Source organism: Pinus tabuliformis, chromosome 3_1 (assembly GCF_031772625.1).
Source record: "Pinus tabuliformis cultivar Carrire ecotype Pingquan chromosome 3_1, CPIR1, whole genome shotgun sequence".
NCBI lineage: Eukaryota > Viridiplantae > Streptophyta > Pinopsida > Pinales > Pinaceae > Pinus > Pinus tabuliformis.
The window spans coordinates 891,950,457-891,960,341 of NC_142301.1; the positions used below are offsets into that span (position 1 = coordinate 891,950,457).

At 38.4% G+C, this 9,885-nt stretch overlaps 1 pseudogene; it reads left to right on the forward strand.

Annotated features, from left to right (window-relative positions):
* Positions 1 to 1,746: 1,746 nt before the first annotated feature.
* Positions 1,747 to 3,947, forward strand: LOC149190485 (cullin-1 pseudogene; annotated as a pseudogene).
* The last annotated feature ends 5,938 nt before the right edge of the window (positions 3,948 to 9,885 follow it).

Below are 9,885 nucleotides of genomic sequence, written 5' to 3' on the forward strand. Positions count from 1 at the left end.
GATGTTTAAAGAAAGCTAATGAACCCATCACAAGACAAGTAAGAATTATATTTTCCAAGTTATATATATATATATATATATATATATATATATATATATATATATATATATATATATATATATATATATATATATCCCAAAAAAAAATTCCAAATTCACAATTATAATGCATTAGATTATAATTATTCTAATCACATTGAATTCTACTAGCGGAACTTTATGATGAAAGTGTGGCAGTCAAGTTTGAATCGAGGGCAGGTTGCAGAACTCGAATCCACAAGGAATAGCCAACCACATGCGTCTAGAGGAAGGGAGATTGTCCCGCAGCATAAAGAATTATGTGTAGGTGATGGCAGTGGAATAAATTTTTTAACCATTTCAACAATTATAGTCGCTATGCAATTTACATTTGGGCTGACAAGTTTTGGCACCAATAATCGTGTGGATTTTCTTGCCATAACAATGCACATGTCCCACTCAGCAGAAGTTGTCCTATGCATCATTTTTTTTCTTTCTAAATATCAGTTTCTTTTCCATTTTTGTGACAAGCTGCAAGATTGGAGTTGTAGGGTGCCATGATGATTATGTTTTCTCTTTTGTGCTCACCATTTTGTTTTCATTGACCTTCACAATGATGGGTGGCATCCATTATCCAATAGAGTCCAAAATGTATCATGGCATGTCTTTAAACCATGGCATATTTTATTTTGTACTAATATTCTGTAATAGATGTACAACACTGAATTCAAATAATGAGAAGGGTCACACCTATAAGGATTGCATTGCTTCTCAAATTCTCAAGAGATGTCTTTATGGCACTGAAATTTTTTCCACTACGTTTAATGGCTTGAATGTTGACTAAAAGCAAAAGTGCCGAAAAATTTGTCTGAAAACATTATTTTTACTGAAAAACAAGTGCAACCATCAACCATAAGTATTTGAAAAAATAGTTTAAATAAAAAATAAAAAAATTATGAATATGCAAATTTTGCAAGCAAAGGTATGCTTCGTAACATCCACTATGCTACACTCTTCACATATAATCCCATATTCTCATAGATTCAATTATGAAACCCCACTCACAATGGTCATTAATAATATTTTGCATGGCCTATCTTCATCTGCATTCAAAGAGTATGATAATGTGTAGTGTAAATGTGTGACAAAGGCGAAGAATGCATCCACTGGCAATTGACATAATCTATGAGGGAGAGTCCCACAAATTTAGGAGTTAACCTATAACTTTTCATGGATTAAAATATAACATTGTTAGTCTTTTAGCTTAATTTTCTGCGCCTCATTAGAAATTGGTGGTGTGTACGGTAGTTTGAGATGGAAGTTTATATGGTTCATAATTTATTTATTTCACGAATTGTCGGCCCCGAAATTTGGGTGTCCCATCTGGAGTGGCGATCTCCGTATAAATATGGAGTGGAGATGGAAGTTTATATGGTTCATAATTTATTTATTTCACGAATTGTCGGCCCAGAAATTTGGGTGTCCCATATGGAGTGGCGATCTCCGTATAAATATATCAAAATGGTTCTTCTCTTCTTCCTCACCATGTGACACAATTTCTTTTGTTTTATGGGAAGCGACCAACACAAATAGACGCAGTCGACACAATCCGGTTACATTACCTGTCATTCTGTGCGTTCGGCTAGACTTCTCTGTAACGTTGGCAGACGTCGCTTGACAGAAGGTGACGGCTAAGAAAGGCGGGCAGTTACCACTTGGAAAAAGATGATGATGTCAACAGATACAGGTATTATAGAATTCAATGAAGGATGGGATATTATTCAGAATGGCATCCTAAAGTTGATAAATATTCTCAAAACAGATTTAAAAGGCGATTTCCCTGTAACGGAGTACATTAACATTTATACAACTGTGTACAAAATGTGCACCCAAAGGCGTACTTATGTGTACTCACAACAACTCTATGACAAGTACAGGATTTCATTGGAAGAATACGTTGCTGTCACAGTATTGCCAGCTTTAGGGGAAGTGCATGATCAGTTCCTGTTGAAAGAAGTTGAGAAATGTTGGGGAAATTATCACAAGGTGCTGGTTAGACTCATCTCAAATATGTTCATTTATTTGGATCTTTACTTCGTGAGGCAAAACTCCCTGGTTTCGCTAGTAAAAGTTGGAGTGATGTGTTTCCGTGACGTGGTGTATCACGGTATCAAGATTAATGTGAAGAATGTGGTGATTGAGTTGATTAATCGTGAGCGCGAGGGAGAACAAATTGATCGCGCTTTGTTGAGAAACATTGTGAATTTTTTTGTGGAAATGGGAATGGATCGCTTGGATTTGTACCAAAAAGACTTTGAAGCTCCCATGTTGGAAGATACTGGAGCTTACTACTCTAGGAAGGGTTCATTATGGATATTAGAGGAGGATTCGTGTCCTGACTATATGATAAAGGCCGAAGAATGTTTGAGACGTGAGAAAGAAAGAGTTGCTCACTATTTGCATTCCAGCAGCGAGCAGAAGTTATTAGAGAAAGTAGAAAATGAAATCCTCTCCCGCTACTATATTCAACTTTTGGAAAATAAGTATTCGGGGTGTCATGTTTTGCTTACAAACGACAAGAAAGACGATCTTTCGAGAATGTACAGGCTGTTCTGTAGAATACCTCAAAGCTTGGAACCTTTTGCAAGTATTTTTAAACAGCATGTAATCAGCGAAGGAATAAAATTATTTAAATGGGTGGAAGATGTCAAGAATAAGAATAATAATATAGATGACATTCCATCACATGAGTTTGTGGAGAAGATTATTGAAGTGCATGATAAGTGTAGTGGTTACGTTGTGGAGGCATTTCAAAGAAGCAATATTTTTTATAAAGCCTTGAGGGACGCATTTGAAGTAATATGTGATAAAAAAGTCGAAGAAAGCACATGTGCAGAGTTTCTGGCTACATTTTGTGACAACGTGCTTAAAAAGAGCGGTTTAAGTGATGATCATATTGAGGGTATTCTTGAAAAGGCGGCGAATCTCCTTCAGTATGTTAGTGATAGAGATTTGTTTGCTGAATTTTACAGGAAAAAACTAGCTTCCAGATTACTACACCATAAAAGCGCAAATGAGAGCCATGAACGAGCCATGTTGTCAAAGATAAAGGATCAATATGGTCTCCAGCTAACGTCAAAGATGCAGGGCATGGTTAATGATTTCACACTGGCAAGGGAGACTCAACCTGACTTCAACACATATCTTCATGATTATTCAAATGTGCATCCTGGAATAGAGTTGACTGTTACAGTATTAAATAATGGGTTCTGGCCAACCTACAAGTTATTCAACCTCAATCCACCAGCGGAAATTCTTAAATGTATTAGGGCGTATGAAGGCTTTTACTCTACAAAATATCAGCGTCGTAAACTTACATGGATGTATTGTTTGGGAAATTGTAAACTTATAGGAAACTTTGATACTAAGCCAATAGAAATTGCAGTATCAACCAACCAGGCAGTCATGCTTTTATTGTTCAATGATTTTGAAAGATTGAGCTGTGAAGAAATCAGTTCACAATTAAATTTGCGAGAGGAGGATGTTATTAGACTGCTTCATTCATTTGTATGTGGAAAGTACAAGATTATTTTGAAGGAGCCGGTGACTCAAACAATAACAAAAACTGATAGTTTTGAATTCAATGCTAGCTTCACCTGCAAATCTGCGAGGATTAAGATTTCACTTCCACAAATGGATGAGAAGAAGATGGCTATAGATGCCATGCCATCGATGCTGCAATAGTTCGGACGATGAAGGCTAGAAAAGTCTTGAGCAGTCAGGAATTATTCGTTGAATGCGTTGAGCAACTGCAAGCCACGTTCAAACCAAAAGTTAAATTAATGCAGAAGCAGATTGAAGATCTGATTTCAAGGGAGTTCATAGAACGGGACATAGAAAATTCTAATATCATTCGATATATAGCATAAAAGAAATTGCTCAATATACATGGTATCATTTTCGGGTATTGTTTTAACCCTACATTTTCAGTCATTCATTTGCAGGATACCAAACTTTTCAAATGACTTTGAACATATTGTTTTGTAGAATTTGATTTTATCTAAATTATTATTCCTGCCGTTGTAGAATTAGATTTTATGTAGCCTGCCGTGGTAGAATTAGATTTTATGTAGCCGTGATATAACCAGTTTGGTATCTGCATTGACTATTATTTTCTAGATTATTTTATATCTTATTTCTTATGGTGTTATTGGTTGCCTAGGCTCTCATCTTCTTGAGTCATCATTATAAGCTTATATTTGGCTGGAAACAGAAGTTAAACCATGGATTGTTCCGTCTCTTTTGTCAAAAATTGAACCAATTTTATTTGAAACAAATCATTTTACTTTACCTTGATATGTGGAATTGGTTGAAAGGCCATAGTTTTTAATTATTTGCTGCTAGACATGTCTCTTGTGCCAAAATTTGAACCAATTTTATCTGAAACAAACTGTTTTACTTTACCTCGATATGTGGACTTGATTGAAAAGTTATGGTTTTTAATTATTTACTGCACGACATATAGAATTAGATTTTATGTAAATTAGATTGTTTTGTAGAATTAGATTTTATGTAAATTATTATTCATGCAGTTGCACAAGCCACATGACCTTGCTTGCTACATTTTGAGTACTCCTTTTTATCTGTTTTTGTAGTTGCTCCCTATGAATTAGAATACTTCTTGGTTTCTTACTGTGGAATATGATTTGAAGACTTTTCCCTCCAACTATGTTCTTATGATCGGAATTTATCACCTTAGTCATAACTGTCATGTACCTCGTGTATGTTTGTGGCTTCTTACTTTGGCTAAATGTGGTATTGGGAGGTCCAACTCTTTCCTAATCATCCTTAAACAATTTGTCTAATCAAGTGGCTCGAACTCTCCCTATATTGGGAGTCTCTCATTGAGTGGCTGCCTCCACTTACCTTAGTCTCTTCTCCTCATCATCCTACTTATTGACCCACTTGCGAACTAATCAAGACTCAAACTATGATATTGGCTGAGGGTCCTTCTTGGAACATATTGTTTTGTAGAATTTGATTTTATGTAGCGGTAATATAACGAGTTTGGGTTATGCATTGACTATTATTTTCTAGATTATTCTATATCTAATTTTTTATGGTGTTATTGGCTGCCTAGGCTCTCATCTTCTTGAGTCATCATTATAAGCTTATATTTGGCTGGAAACAGAAGTTAAATAATGGATTCTCCGGTCTCTTTTGCCAAAAATTGAACCAATTTTATTTGAAACAAATCGATTTACTTTACCTTGATATGTGGAAGAGGTTGAAAGGCCATAGTTTTTAATTATTTACTGCTAGACATGTCTCTTGTGCCAAAATTTGAACCAATTTTATTTTATTTGAACAAATCGTTTTACTTTACCTCGATATGTGGACTTGGTTGAAAAGCTATTGTTTTTAATTATTTATTGCACGACATATAGAATTAGATTTTATGTAAATTAGATTGTTTTGTAGATTTAGATTTTATGTAATTTATTATTAATGCAGTTGCACAAGCCACATGACGACCTTGCTTGCTAGCTACATTTTCAGCACTCCCTTTTATCTGTTTTTGTAGTTGCTCCTTATGAATTAGAATGCTTCTTGGCTTCTTACTGGGGAATCTGATTTGAAGACTTTTTTCTTCCAACCATGTTCTTATGATTTGAATTTATCACCTCGCTCATAAGTGTCATGTACCTTGTGTATATGTGGCTTCTTACTTTGGCTAAACGTGGTATTCGGAAGTCCAACTCTCTCCTGGCACATAGATGGCCTACTGCCTGTGGTGTCTGACACACCCAAAGTGGTCTCACTGTTAGATGTGTAGCAGCATCAAATCATTGTGAACAAGCTCCAGAACTTTTTTAGCTCTCCATGCTTTGCCTTTGTCAAACTTATCCTCTGGATGCTTGCTAAGAATGCAGCCCTGGCAGACACCATCAGAAAATCTTACATCTAGCAACCCTGTAACCATGCTCTTCTTGTTGAGTTGTTGCAAATAGTGGTAGTTGAGCTGGCCAAACTGCTCATGTCACAATCTTCTCACCTCATCTAAATGAGTGAGTAAAACAACAGATGGAGTCTTGGGAACAAATTTTGAGAACACCATTTGTCATCTCACTAATGACCATAGAATCGGGTGTGAACTCAACCCGCCTGCCCGAACCAGAATGAGTGATTTGGTAAATAGAGAGGAGATTGGTTGATAATGAAGGCACGCAAATAACATTTTGAAATGTCCCATCATCCATATCAATAGATCCTCTCCCATAGACCTCAAAAGGAGTATTATCTCCCATCCAGATAGTCGATGTAATACAAGGCTCCAAAGATGCAAGGTCATCTCGAGATGAAGCCATGTGGTGTGAAGCACTCGAGTCAAGCACCCATGAGGAAGGTTGAGATGCAACAGCTACAAGTGCCTGAGCTGGATCCTTTCCTTTCGCTTTCTTCTCCTATGCCTTGGCAGACTCTTCAGCTGGTGAACTCTTTTTGACAGAATTGGGTGATGTTCTTCTTATAAAGAAGATGACTAAGATGATCAAGTTGCTTCTTCATGTACTTGTGTTCATCATGCCTGAGCTTGTTGCAATAAAAACACTTGACCTTCTTAGACTTTGGCTTTCCATCTTTTGAATAAGAGGTATCATGAGAGGGAGAAGGGACCTGGGCATCTCCCCAGAGCAAGTTTGATTTATTTATGGAGTCTCAGATGAGGTTGGGACCACCAGTGGCCGGGTTGATGAGCTTTCCCCTAGTGGCCCACCTGAAAAGTGGATCCATCCTTAGCTAGGCAAGTCAGCTTCCATCTTCCCTAACTTCCCATCTTAAATTTAAGATTGACAGCCCACTTTGTGGATTGGGATCCATGTGTGGTCCCCTCTAACCCAGTGGCCTCTGGTATGGGTTGGTGGTAATCGTGGACCGAGGCAAGCTAGTTCTGGGTCCCTAACATCTTAGTCAGAACGAGCCGGTCTGATTTTAGGTTGGGACCACTCATACTATAGGAATTGAGTGCTCTATCCCCAACCATCATACTTAGATTCATTTTTCTCATACTCCAAACTGCTCATAATAACTTCATCTCTCTCTATACCCATCCTACCTTCTTTCTAGCTATACACATCTAGAACACAACTAGCTCCTCCCTATGGAAACATCCACTAACATCACTATCTCTCTAAGGATATACTGAGCCTATTGAACCAATCAACCAAGCAGACACTCAACCAATTAAAGCATATATGCCTAGCTCATTCTAACAAGCTCCATCAATCTATCCATAAAGCAAGGAGGTAGACTGAAATCAATCAATCAGTCAATCAAGGAAGCAGACTGCATTTCAGCCATCATTCTAGCAGGCAGAGGAAACAACCATCTTACACAACACTCCAACCTGCCTTATGAGCCCATACTACCCAACGAACCTCTACCCATCTCAACATCCAGACCTTCTAGCCTAGCCATCAGAATCATACTCATACCGCGTAGACCACTTAAACTCTCTCTATCTCCATACATCTTACTCTGCTAACTCATCAAATACAGCAGGCAGACTCTGACAACTATCCATCCAGCAAGCAAGCATTCCATCCATCCCTACTATCCCTAGCACCCATACCAACCATCAAAATCAGACCGCTAAGATGAACTCACCCTATCCCCATCGAACTCTATCTCCATCTAGTAGATCTATCCCACTGAACCCCTTTTCTCTATATACAACTAGACCAATTCTCTCTAAACCTAGATACCATCTAATAACATCACTACCATGAACCAAGCTTGGCAGATGAGATGGCTTGGCAGGTTAGAGGGCTTGCAGGTAGGAGCGTAATGACATATATAATGAATGAATCGATCACATAATGACATATATAACCTATCTCATTCATGACTGGAATCACTGGAATCACTGGTTGAAATGAATCAATTAGTTCAAGGTCTCGATTGCATAATGACATATATAATATATGCTTTGAATCTCCCTTATTCATCAGAGTGGAATGGACAAGATATTGATATTGATGGATTCCCCCACCTCTAGACTACCGGACTATTTGTAGGGTGGAGAAATGCAGGTCACTTTTGGGAGGTTCAACCCTTAGCTTACTTCTCATAATTCATAGAGAATCTCATGGATTTTCTCTTCCGTTCAGTTGCTACAAGAGCATCTCTTTCTTGATAATGGCGAACAACACCTGAAACACACTTATGGCTGCCTGTCACAAAACAAACTGTAACAAAAAACCACTGTACCTTTTTCTGGTTGTGTCGATGTGCATATACATCTCTCCCCAGGGAATGATCAATATGAGTCTCGGGTTCTATTTGGGAGTGGAAAGCATCCTAGTCGCCGAAACAAAGGATCCGCCGTTTAGTATCCATAATTTCCCTGTGCTTATGACCTATCTAATTGGGATAAAGAATCTGGTATACACCTACAACGATATCAAAATTATGTTGCTAAAAGAGTTCCATCCACATATCGTGGGCCAAGTGCAATTCATGAAAGTGAAAGGTTGGGGGAAGGTTTTCTCCATGTTCCCCGACCTTGATGTCTATAGCGACGTGGATATTCACATATGGGGGATGTCTCTCGAGGAGTACGAAGCCTGCCGGTATGCGACAACCAAAAAAGTCGGATTTCACTTAGCCAAAATGATCGTTAGCAAGGCATCGAAAAGGAAAGACAAAACTTTGCCCTCAGCAAGGGCTCATGAACCTCCAAGTTACGTAGGATTCATCAAAGCCCCTAGGGCTAGGAAAAATACGGAGGCATCTAGTATGCTAGAAGAGTGCGATTATTTATTTAGGGGATGGCAAGTTATCTGAGCCGAATGAGCAGGATTCATCAATATGTTCAGGCATTAGTAGCGCCTTCTCCCTATTCCACGGAAGAGATTAGGCCGGAAAGGTTCAATGTGCTAAAGTGGCTTGTATACAACCTCCAACTTATGTGCACCCTTCAGGACGAACAACTCCTCTTATTAGGCCAGGTTAAAGGAGAAAACCCTGGATTCATGCGACTCCTCAAAAAGGCGCTAAAGTTTTGCTTCATTCCTCGCTGCCTAAACAACTGGGAGGGGGTTGATAATTCAAGGGAGGTGAAAATTCTTGACGGAATCGGTGACTCCACGTACTCAGACCGGGCAGAGGAGGAGAGCTCGTGCAGGACCAACTTGATCCGCCTCTTGGATGGACAGCTTGGGCTTTATGAATGGGGATCAAGAGGAGAAGACACGTTCCGAAATGAGATCAACACACCTGTCATCTTGGTGCCAACTCTAGCCAAAATACCTGCCACCCTACTGTCAAAAGAGTTATACTCCCAAATACGTGTGGTGGAGTGGAAATCCCCTCCTTTTTTCGATGTTATGCCCATGGGCAGAATGGCCACCACACTACTAGACGCTGCAGAAAGTTGTGAGCTGAGATATGGGCCTATTGACATTGACACTGAGTTCTCCACTTTCTGTCATATTTCAGATTGCAATGGTAATGATTTGTCATATCTCCAAATACTGTACCATCACACATGGCATAAGCTGACTTGTCGTCATGCTAGACTCACAGCTCGTCATACTACAACTCACTGGTATTTACTTCGTCCGAAATCCAACTATCTATCGCATGTTCCTAAGGTTCAAGATTTTGGGAAGGCAATTTGATTTTATTCAATATCAACATATTTCCAGAAACTTAAACACATTAACAGACTCATTGGCGAATTATGTGTTAGATAGACATTTGCAACATTTATAAAAAGAAGCATTTCATCAACATTTGCATTAGGATCATGTAACTTAACCGAAATAAATCTCCGAAAATAAAATATATATATATATATATATATAT